The sequence below is a fragment of the Humulus lupulus genome, chromosome 7 (genome assembly GCF_963169125.1).
Source record: "Humulus lupulus chromosome 7, drHumLupu1.1, whole genome shotgun sequence".
Lineage (NCBI taxonomy): Eukaryota > Viridiplantae > Streptophyta > Magnoliopsida > Rosales > Cannabaceae > Humulus > Humulus lupulus.
The window spans coordinates 104,939,542-104,951,193 of NC_084799.1; the positions used below are offsets into that span (position 1 = coordinate 104,939,542).

Sequence of the window (11,652 nt, forward strand, 5' to 3'; positions counted from 1 at the left end):
CTGAGGCAAGGATATTACTGGCCAACTCTGTCCAAAGACTCAATCTCATACGTGAAGAAGTGCGACAAATGCCAACGATTCGCCACAGTTGCCCAAGCTCCCCCAGTCGAGCTGAAGATGGTCTCTTCCCCATGGCCGTTTGTAGTTTGGGGGATCAACTTAGTTGGCGCCCTCCCTAGTGGAAAGGGCGGGGTCTGTTACGCCATGGTGGCCATCGACTACTTTACGAAGTGGGCTGAAGCAGAACCTTTGGCAACGATAACTTCCAAAAAAGTCCTTGACTTCGTGATTAAGAACATTATCTGCCGATTCGGGCGACCCAAGAAGATTGTCTCCGACAATGGGACTCAATTCGACAGCGACCTGTTTACCGAATTTTGCGAAAGGTACGGAATTGTGAAAAGTTTCTCCTCCGTGGCCTATCCTCAGGCGAACGGCCAGGTCGAGGCTGTCAACAAGACTCTCAAGGCGAGCCTCAAGAAGAGACTGGATGAAGTGAAGGGGGTCTGGCCAGAACAGCTCCCCCAGGTTCTCTGGGCATACCGGACCTCGCATCGGACTCCTACAGGTCATACTCCTTTTTCCTTGACCTTTGGGAGTGAGGCAGTCCTACCTGTGGAGATTAAGGTGCTTTCGCATAGGGTCCAGGCATACGACCAAGATCGCAACCACGAGCTACTTTGCACTTCCCTAGACTTGATTGATGAAAGACGAGAAGATTCGCAGCTCCAGCTCGCACATTATCAGCAAAAAATCACTCGTTATTTCAACTCAAAAGTCAAGAATCACGCCTTTAGCGTTGGCGACCTGGTCCTCAGGAGAGTTTTCTTGGCCAGTAAGGACCCCAAAGATGGAGTCTTGGGACCGAACTAGGAAGGACCATATCAAGTCATCGAGGTCATTAAGGAGGGAACTTATAAGTTAGCTCGGCTTGATGGAGGGGCAGTCCCACAGACTTGAAACGCCATCCATTTAAAGAAATATTATCAATGATTCACTTGTAAGGCCTGAAAGGCCCTTTTTCATGTATTACGCAATGAGAATCAACTTTTTGTTTATGTTTGTACATGTTTTTCAAGTGTAATCTAAAGTAACCACGAAAGACCCTTTCCCAGTTACTTGGGGGGGCATATGGTACCTGGATATATTCAGGTCGCTGTTGAGTCTAGTTTTTGTTATGTTTTGGTGATGTTTTTAGTAGTCTTTTATTTCGTTTTTCTTTCATTTAGTGCGGGTTTATGCTTTCTTTGTTTGTCTTTGTGAATATCAGGAAGAATTGAGCATGTGGAAGAAAATGCCAAAGAAAGGGAAGAAATAATCAAGTTTTTCATCATATTTTGATAAAGAAGGGTTCTCAACACAATTTGGAAGTGTTGGTGAAATTTTGGGATGAAAACTTGAAGAATTGAGAAATCCCTTAAGAGCCACGACATGAGCAAAGTGGAGCCGCGGCTAGGGGGGAAACAGAAGCATTGTTTTTCTAGGAAGTCCTCGGGCCGCGGCATAGATGGGCATTTTGCCCAGAAATCGTCAGTGCGGGCCGCGGCATGGCTTCAGAGGGCCGCGTCATGGAAAGGGCTTTTTGCCCAGGAATTTGGACACGGGTCGTGGCATAGTGTATGTAGAGCCGCGGCCCACCTCTTTAAAATTCGAAATCTTAGGTTTTTAAGATGGGAAAAAGAAGAGAGAAAGGGGTACAGACGAAAGGATAGAAGACTGATTTGGAAGGCTCAAGCTTAGAGTATTTTTACATGTTTTTCTTCTTCTTGGTGTTATCTTTAATTTCTGTTGTGATTAGCACTATGGCTAGGAACTAATTTTCTGTTTAGGATGTTTAATTGAATTATTTGAATCCCTATTATGAACTAATGCAATTTTTATATTATTCTTCTTCAATCTTCTTCAATTCCATATAACCTGTTCTTATAGATTGATTATTGATTGGCCATCTTTAGTCATTTACTTATGTTTTTAAGTCAAAATCTGAGAAATGAGATTTAATTATGCTGTGATTATATTGGACATAATTCTAATTTAGAACGAAAGTATCTGAATTAATTGTGTAACTGTTATTAAGTTGTGAGATTAATGCTATCTGTGTGGTTCAATTTACCATAGAAATATAGAAAATTGTCACCTAGGTTGAGTTTATAATTCATAGTATGATTATAGGCTGCTATATCAACTTGTTAATTGAATTAGGTCAAAAGAAGAAGAATTCACACTTTGCATTAGGGAATAATAGGGAGGATAGTTGATGAGATTAAATATCCTAATTGTTTCTCAGTGATTAAATTAAAAAGTTTTTCTATTAGTTGTTATTCAATTTTTAATTATTGTTTCTGCAATTTATAGTTTCTTTTGGTGTATTTACAAAAATCAAGAATTTCAATTCATCAAATAGAACGAGAAATTAATTGACTGGTAATTGATAAATCAGTCCTTGAGGACGATACTTGGTTTTACCATTTTATTACAAGTTTGCGACTGTGTGCACTTGCATAGCAAAAATATCGCAACAAGTTTTTGGCTCCGTTGCCGGGGACTGAAAATAATTATCAATATCAGTCTAATTAATTTTTATTCTAATTTGATTTTTATTTATCTTGTTTCTAATCTGTTTAGTGCTTAATTTTTCTTTCTCAGGTGAATTTTGGTATATGCGTGGTAGAAAAGGAAAAGCCACACTTGTTCCTCTGAATCCCGAGATTGAAAAATCTTGCAATCAAATCAGAAAGAACAAGAGAGAGGCCCAGAATTCTGTGAAGATGGCACAGAATGATGGGGAGTCACTGTATGAAGCTTGGGAACGGTTTAAGGAACTCCTGAGAAGATGTCCTCATCATGGCATTGAACAGTGGATGCTAGTACAGAATTTCTACAATGGTTTATGTCCAACAACCAGAACTATTATTGATGCTGCAGCAGGTAGCACTTTTATGAGCAAGAGTGCAACTGGAGCTTATGAGCTGTTAGAGGACATGGCTACAAACAACCATCAATGGTCTGAGGAAAGATCATCTGGAGGCAGAAAGGTAGTTGGGGTGCATGAGCTGGATGCAATCACTGCTCTAACAGCGCAAGTAGCCTCTCTGACCAAGCAGTTACAACAGAGCAGTGTATCTGCTAATGCGGTTCAGATGGCGGTGAGGTGTGAAATGTGTGGTGGTGCTCATTCTGTCGATCAGTGCCCTATCTGTATAAATAATAACACCTCAATGGATCATGCCCAAGTTCAAGCGGTGGGAAACTTTCAAAGGCCACTCAATAATCCATTTTCCAACAACTACAATCCTGGGTGGCGAAATCATCCCAATTTTTCATGGAAGAATAATCAAGGCCAACAACCTCAGTTTCAAGGCCAATTTCATAATAACATGTCTCAGCCACCTATGAATCAAGCTTCATTATCACAACAGTTTAGGCCTCAACAATCAATGCCTCAACCTGAGAGGCCTAATGAACTACAAGCTGCCTTGTTGACTCTTACTAATACTCAGACTCAATTTATGATTGAGACCAGATCCTCTATTCGGAACCTTGAGACACAGGTTGGGCAGTTGGCCAATATGCTGAATAACAGACCCCAGGGAAACTTGCCTAGTAATACTGAAGTAAACCCCAAGGAGCAAGTACAGGCAATTACTCTAAGGAGTGGGAAGCAAACTACGCAGCCTAGATCTCCACAGGCAGTGGTTCAGAATAAAGGGATGGGTGAACAGTCTGATTCAGAAAGGGTTACTGAAGACCATCAACAGTCAGAACAGAGTCCGCCAGTTGTTATTGAGCAGCCAGTTAGAGTTCCATACCCTCAGAGGCTTAGAAAGACTACACTTGATAAACAGTTTTCTAAGTTTCTTGGGGTGTTTAAAAAGCTGCACATAAACATTCCTTTTGCTGAGGCCTTGGAGAAGATGCCCAGTTATGTTAAGTTCATGAAGGAGATTCTGTCAAAGAAAAGGAGAATGGAGGACTATGAGACTGTAGCGCTCACTGAAGAGTGCAGTGCTATTTTACAAAGGAAATTACCCCAAAAGCTGTGAGATCCGGGGAGTTTCACCATACCTTGCACCATTGGCAAGTTTGAATGTAAGCACGCCTTATGTGATCTGGGGGCAAGTATCAATCTGATGCCCTTATCTGTGTTTAAAAGACTTGGTTTGGGGGAGGCAAAACCAACAACTGTCACTTTACAGCTCACAGACCGATCGTTAACACATCCACGAGGTATCATTGAGGATGTTCTTGTGAAGGTGGATAAGTTCATATTTCCAGCTGACTTTATTGTTCTAGACATGGAGGAGGACACAGATGTCCCAATTATTCTTGGTAGGCCATTTCTAGCCACAGGCCAAGCTCTTATTGATGTTCACAAAGGAGAGCTTAAGCTTAGAGTTCAAGGAGATGAGGTGGTCTTTAATGTCTTCAAGTCTATGAAGTATCCGGTGGCTAGTGACAGTTGCTTTAGTGTGGATGTGATAGAAAAGGCAGTCTCCAAGAGAAGGGTGAGCAGTGATGCCTTAGAGGCAGTATTATTGGGTGATGAGGGCGACGATGATGATGATGCTGAGATAAGAGAATGTGTAAACTAGATCAACTCGTTCTTACCATATTGGAAGAAGTTTCAAGAACTAGCAGATGCGACTGATAAACCACTAACCTCCATTCAGCAGCCACCGCAGTTGGAATTAAAGGTCCTCCCAGATCACTTGCGCTATGCTTATCTGGGAGAGAATGAAACTTTACCTGTCATTGTGTCTGCTGACCTGTCAAAGGTAGAATTGGAGAAACTGTTGAGGGTTCTAAGGGAGCATAAATTGGCCATTGGGTGGACCTTGGCAGATATTAGAGGAATCAGCCCATCGACAGTGATGCATAAAATTTTGTTGGAGGAGAATAGCAAGCCATCCATAGAGGCCCAGAGAAGACTCAATCCAGCTATGAAGGAAGTAGTGTTGGAGAAAATTCTTAAATGGTTGGATGTTGGGGTAATCTACCCAATTTATGATAGCGCAGGGGTGAGCCCTGTGCAAGTGGTACCTAAGAAGGGTGGAATGACTGTGGTGAAAAATGAGAAGAATGAACTCATTCCAACAAGGACTGTAACGGGGTGGCGGATTTGTATAGACTACCGCAAGCTCAATAAGGCCACAAGAAAGGATCATTTTCCTTTGCCTTTCCTTGATCAGATGCTTGACAGACTGGCAGGCCATAGCTACTACTGTTTCTTGGATGGGTACTCTGGGTATCATCAGATTGCTATTGCACCAGAGGATCAAGAGAAAACAACCTTCACATGTCCTTATGGCACATTTTCTTTCAGGAGAATTCCATTTGGACTATGCAATGCCCCTGCAACATTTCAACGATGCATGATGGCCATATTTTCAGACATGGTAGACCGGTGTATTGAGATTTTCATGGATGATTTCTCTGTTTTTGGTTCATCATTCGACCTCTGTTTGGGTAACTTGGAGAACGTGTTGTGTCGTTGTGAGAAGGCAAATCTGGTGCTGAATTGGGAGAAATGCCATTTTATGGTGAAAGAAGGGATTGTTCTTGGCCATAAAATTTCAAGTGAGGGAATTGAGGTAGATAGAGCAAAAATTTCTACCATTGAAAAGCTGCCTCCACCAGTTTCAGTCAAAGGAGTTAGAAGTTTTCTTGGTCACGCTGGGTTCTATCGAAGATTCATCAAAGATTTCTCTAAGGTGTCCAAGCCTCTCTCAAATCTGCTTATGAACGGAGTTGTCTTTGATTTTAATGATGAATGTTTGAAGGCGTTCAATTTCTTGAAAGAAAAGCTTATTTCTGCTCCAATTGTGATAGCTCCGAATTGGGAGTTGCCTTTTGAGTTGATGTGCAATGCCAGTGATTACGCAGTGGGGGCAGTTCTGGGACAGCGGATTGACAAGGTGTTCAGGTCTATTTACTATGCTAGTCAGACTCTAAATGATGCTCAGCTAAATTATGCCACTACAGAAAAAGAGTTGCTAGCTATCGTGTTTGCTTGTGATAAATTCAGACCATATCTGATTGGTAACAAAGTGATTGTCTACACTAATCACTCCGCCATTAAATACTTGATGTCGAAGAAGGATGCCAAGCCTCGTCTGATTAGATGGATTCTTTTGCTTCAAGAATTTGACTTGGAGATTCGTGACAAGAAGGGCAGCGAGAATGTGGTGGTTGATCATCTCTCTAGACTTGAGTTGGAGGAGACTGAAAATAAGAAAGCAGTGCAAATCAATGACTACTTTCCTGATGAGCAGTTGTTTGGGGTAAGTGACACTTTAGCTGTCCCTTGGTTTGCAGACATAGTGAACTTCTTGGTTGCCAAGATTGTGCCTCCTGAAATGTCAAAGCAGCAATTAAAGAAATTCTTTTCTGAGGTGAAACACTACTATTGGGAGGGTGTTGACCAGATTATCAGACGGTGTGTTCCTGAAGAAGAGATGCAGTCCATTCTTAATCACTGTCATACTCAACAATGCGGAGGGCACTTTGGAGCATCAAGAACAGCAGTCAAGGTATTACAAAGTGGTTTCTATTGGCCTTCATTATTCAAGGATGCCAATGTTTTTGTCAAAGCTTGTGATAGGTGTCAGCGAACTGGTAATATCTCGAGGAGAAATGAAATGCCTTTACAGGGGATTCTTGAGGTGGAACTGTTTGACGTATGGGGCATCGATTTCATGGGGCCTTTTCCACCATCTTATAACAATGAATACATTCTATTGGCAGTGGATTATGTATCCAAATGGGTGGAGGCTGCAGCAACTAGAGCCAATGACGGTAAAACTGTGCTTAATTTTCTGCAGAAACATATTTTTACTAGATTTGGCACTCCCCGAGCTCTGATTAGTGATGAAGGGAAACACTTTGTGAATAAGCAATTGGATGCATTGTTGGCTCGTTATGGAGTTTATCACCGAAAAGCTTTGCCTTACCATCCTCAATCAAATGGGCAAGCTGAAGTTTCAAACAGAGAAATAAAGAGCATCCTTGAGAAGACAGTTGACAGTTCAAGGAAAAATTGGTCGAAAAAGTTAGATGATGCGATTTGGGCTTATAGAACTGCATTCAAAACACCAATAGGCATGTCTCCTTACAGGTTGGTGTTTGGTAAAGCGTGTCATCTGCCAGTTGAATTGGAACATAGGGCATTCTGGGCTATGAAAAAGTTGAATTTTGATTGGAATGCCGCTAGTGATCAAAGGTTGTTGCAACTGAATGAACTTGACGAGTTCAGAAATGAGGCTTATGAGAATGCCAAGATTTATAAAGAAAGAACAAAAGCTTGGCATGACAAGAACTTAATCAGAAAGGAGTTCCAACCAGGGCAGCAGGTACTTCTTTTCAATTCAAGACTGCGACGGTTTCCTGGCAAATTGAAGTCAAGATGGTCAGGGCCATTCACTGTCGTCCAAGTCTTTCCATATGGTTCTGTGGAAGTTCGGGGCAATTCAGGTGATTCCTTTAAAGTCAACGGTTAGAGATTGAAGCCATACTTGGGTGGTAGTTTTGATCAAGCGAAGTCTATCCTCCTTCTGAAGCCTCTCTGAAGAGGGGTTCAGCGTCCGGCTAAATGACGTTAACGACAGTGCTTGTAGGAGGCATCCTATGTTTTACTTGTTATTTATTTTATTTTTGTATTTGTAAACATTGGATATTTGGTTTATTTTTGGACTTTTAGAATCGTGAAAAACATGAAAAATAAAAAAAAAATTTAAAAATAAAAAAAAATCAAAAAAATCAAAAAAATAGAAAATCCTTAAGGGCCGCGGCATAGCCATATGATGCCGCGGCATTGGGGGTTCCAGAGGCCCACGGATTTTTGAAGTATAGGGGCGGGCCGCGGCATGGATGAGGAGGGCCGCGGCATTGAACCCCAGTTTTCCCAGAATATCAAGGCGGGCCGTGGCATAGGTATGAGAGGGCCGCGGCATTGAACCCTGGAGATTTTATGCGGGCCGCGGCATGGTCAATGTAATGTCGCGGCCCGAGTCCGAATTTGGGATAAAAAGCCCTAATTTGGCCACATTCTCACTCATTCTCACTTTCAGAAACTATTCTCCTACTCAAAACATCTTTTTCTCTCTATTTCTTGAGACTTCCATCAGCCAAGGAGATAAAAAGAAGAACTTTTGTGCCATTCAAGTAAGTGTATCTTACCTATTCTAGTGATTTTGATTGGAGAATAGTTTGCATTGTGGTATTGTGGATTGCTCTGTGCTTTTCTTGTGAGACGTTTAAGGGGTTTGTCGATTGTTTATCTGGGAATTAGTGTTTGTGCTGTTGATTGTGTTAATCATAAGTTTTGGGGGAGTGACACCTAAGGAAAATTGAACTCAAAGTCTTGAAAACCTTTTTGGGGGTTTTGTTTATTCTTGTTTGAAAGAAACTATGGGTCCCGAGAGAAATCCCCCTAGAGGTACCTCCTCAAAGAAAGTCTCCTCCTCGCGCACTCAACCACCACCAACACCACCTGCCCCAGCTGATTATGACACGAATTTATTTGTCAATAAGGACGTAGCTGATTTATTTAAAAAAATTCATAAGAGATCGGTGGTAAGGGAAAGGGGGTTTGAGCTTAATGAGGCCACTGCTGTACAAAACCCTGCTTATGACATGATAAAAGCTGAAATAGTACGCCGTAATTGGGGTTTCCTATGTGACTCAACTTATGTGGGCTTAGCCAATTGCTCTCAGATATATGAATTTTTTGCCAATTTCTCATATCAAGATGCAGAACAGAACAATTTTATCAGGGGTAAATTGGTGCCTACAACTTCTTATGCATTTAACCAATTACTGGGCCTTCCCTCATTGTCTGCACAAGAGGATGAGCATTGGCAGTTGGCCCACTTTGAGGAGTTATACTATGACGCTGTGGCTGCCGTTTTGAGTATGGAAGGGGCACGTTTCAATTATCATAATGGAAAGCCCAAAGAGTTGTACAGGTGGCAGCTAAACCCAATTGCGAAGGCGTGGGTTTATTTTGTGAGTGCCCGTTTACTGCCGACTTCTCATCTGTCTTCTATTGATAGAGAGCGCTGTTTGTTGGTATATGCTATCATGACTCAAATGAAAGTTGATGTGGGTCGCATTATTCGCTATAGCATTCGCAACATCAGCAGGTTCAATACTACAGCTGGTGTTGCCCATGGTACCTTCCTCTCGACCCTCTGCAACACTTATGAGGTACCAGTCTACAACAGCAATCTAGTCCGGAGACCAATGGGGGCAATAAATCAGACTATGTTTACGGCATTCCCTTCGGCCTCTCTAACGCCACCTAACTCTAGCCAGCAAAACAAGCGTAGCCGGGCTGATGAACCAGTGGACATTGATCCAGCTGAGGAGGGGGAAGCAGATGAAGCCGCTCCTAGTAACCCGCCCTCGAATTTGGCAATTGGTGGACCGATTGATGAGCACACACAGCGCACGCATGATCGATTGGATTACCTTATTCAGCAAAATCAATACTTAATCCAATCGCATCATGCACAAAATCAGCACTATAATGACTTCATGGTGCAGCAAAATGAGTACGGGCGAGTTCACATTGAGGAGTTGAATGCGTTAGTGACGAGGTGGACTATGAGCTCCGCTGATGAGAATTACTTCACTCCTCCGCCCCAATACACTCCATACCAGTGGCCACCTCCACCACCTCCTCCGCCATACTGATGTTTGTACATGTTTTTCAAGTGTAATCTAAAGTAACCACGAAAGACCCTTTCCCTTAATGACTTAGAAGTTGATTCATATCGATTGATCGTTGTTCTTCTTAAAGAGCTCGAGATATTGATAAAAATTAACACGAACTAAGTTTTCAAATTAAGTACCTGGATATAACCAGGTCATAAAACTTAGAAGTTGATTCATATCGATTGATCGTTGTTCTTTTTAAAGAGCTCGAGATATTGATAAAAATTGACACAAACTAAGTTTTCAAATTAAGTTCCTGGATATAACCAGGTCATAAAACTTAGAAGTTGAATCATATCGATTGATCGTTGTTCTTTTTAAAGAGCTCGAGATATTGATAAAAATTGACACGAACTAAGTTTTCAAATTAAGTTCCTGGATATAACCAGGTCAAAAAACTTAGAAGTTAATTCATATCGATTGATCGTTGTTCTTTTTAAAGAGCTCGAGATATTGATAAAAATTGACACGAACTAAGTTTTCAAATTAAGTTCCTGGATATAACCAGGTCAAAAAACTTAGAAGTTAATTTAAATCTATTGATCGTTGTTCTTCCTAAAGAGCTCGAGATATTGATAAAAATTGACACGAACTAAGTTTTCAAATTAAGCTCTTGGATAAAACCAGGTCAAAAAACTTAGAAGTTAATTTAAATCTATCGATCGTTGTTCTTCCTAAAGAGCTCGAGATATAGATAAAGATTAACGCGAACTAAGTTTTTCAAAATTGTAACTAAAATGCGTAGAGGCAAAGGGGAGTAAATCAATTAAAAATAAAATTGAGTTAAATTGTCTCGAGGTGGAAGCACCTCATGCAAAGGTTACACAAAAAAATTAAAAAATATTGAAGGAAAGGGCATGAGAGAGGAAGGCCCTAAGCTCCACCAGGTGGCCCCTTGAAGGTCACCGTCTCGCCCTGCTCGGCTGCGCCGGAGCCTTCCCCGGCCTCGGAGGGCGCTTCTTTATTGAGGTGAGCTTGAAACTTCACCAGCAAGCGCTCCCAGATGTTCGCTGCCAGGAAGGAGAAGTCGACGTCCTGGTTATAAGCCCAGCAATGGTAGAACATGTCTTCCATGGCGGCCTCTGAAGTTGCCCGCTCGCTCGCCAGCTCGGCCTTGGCCTCTGCCTTCGCGGCATCTAGGTCTGCCCGCGCAGTGGCGAGGGCGGTCTCGAGCTCTTGAAGCTTCGGGCGAGTCTCTTCCAGCTCGGCCTGCGACGCCGCCAAGGCATCCTTAGCCGCCTACAGAGAAGCCTGGTGGGTGGCCACGACCGTCTGGTGCTCGTTCCTCATCTCCTCGAGCTGAGTTTTGGTCCTGGCGATGCTCCGATGAAGGGCAACGGCACTCTGTGAAAGTGGAGAGGCAATTGCCTTAGAAAAAAGAGAAGGAAGAAAGAAAAAACAGGGCAAAGTGTAAAAATCAAAAACCACAAAAGGGTAAGGTGAGCTTACCGTCATGGCCATGCCCAGTGAAGACTCCAGCACGCCCACCGGGCTCCTGGTTTCAATGGCCCGAAGCTCCTTCTCGTTGAACTTGTATATGTGGCTGACGGCGTAGTTCGCCGACTCATACATTGTTCCCCGGAAGGCCTCTAGAATCTTCTCCAGGTCCTGGGGATTGGCTGGAATGCGTACCTCGGAGGGTACAATCACCGAAGCCTCGAGCTCCGCCCCTGCGTCCCGGGTGGGGGCCGGAGCTCGCGGAGGGGGTGGGGGCATGTTGCTTCCCCCTGTAGCAGGAGGAACCGTTCCCACGACCTGGGCAGCCGGGGGTTGCTCTTTCTCCTTTGCAGGAGACTTGGTGGGGGTCCCAGCGGTGTGCTTAGACGTCCGGAGCCTCTTCATTCTTGGCCCAGAGGCCCCAGTTGAGGGGTTCCCCCCGGCGAACGCACCTCGCAGACTCTCGTCGGGCTGAGACATCTCTTCTGTCAAAACAAAGAT

General features: G+C 43.0%; 1 non-coding gene across 1 annotated transcript; it reads right to left on the minus strand.

The window, feature by feature from the left end:
* Window positions 1-2,748: 2,748 nt before the first annotated feature.
* Window positions 2,749-2,851, minus strand: LOC133793229 (small nucleolar RNA R71). The gene has a single exon (XR_009874684.1). It is a non-coding gene; the product is annotated as a small nucleolar RNA R71 (small nucleolar RNA).
* Between the last annotated feature and the right edge of the window lie 8,801 nt (window positions 2,852-11,652).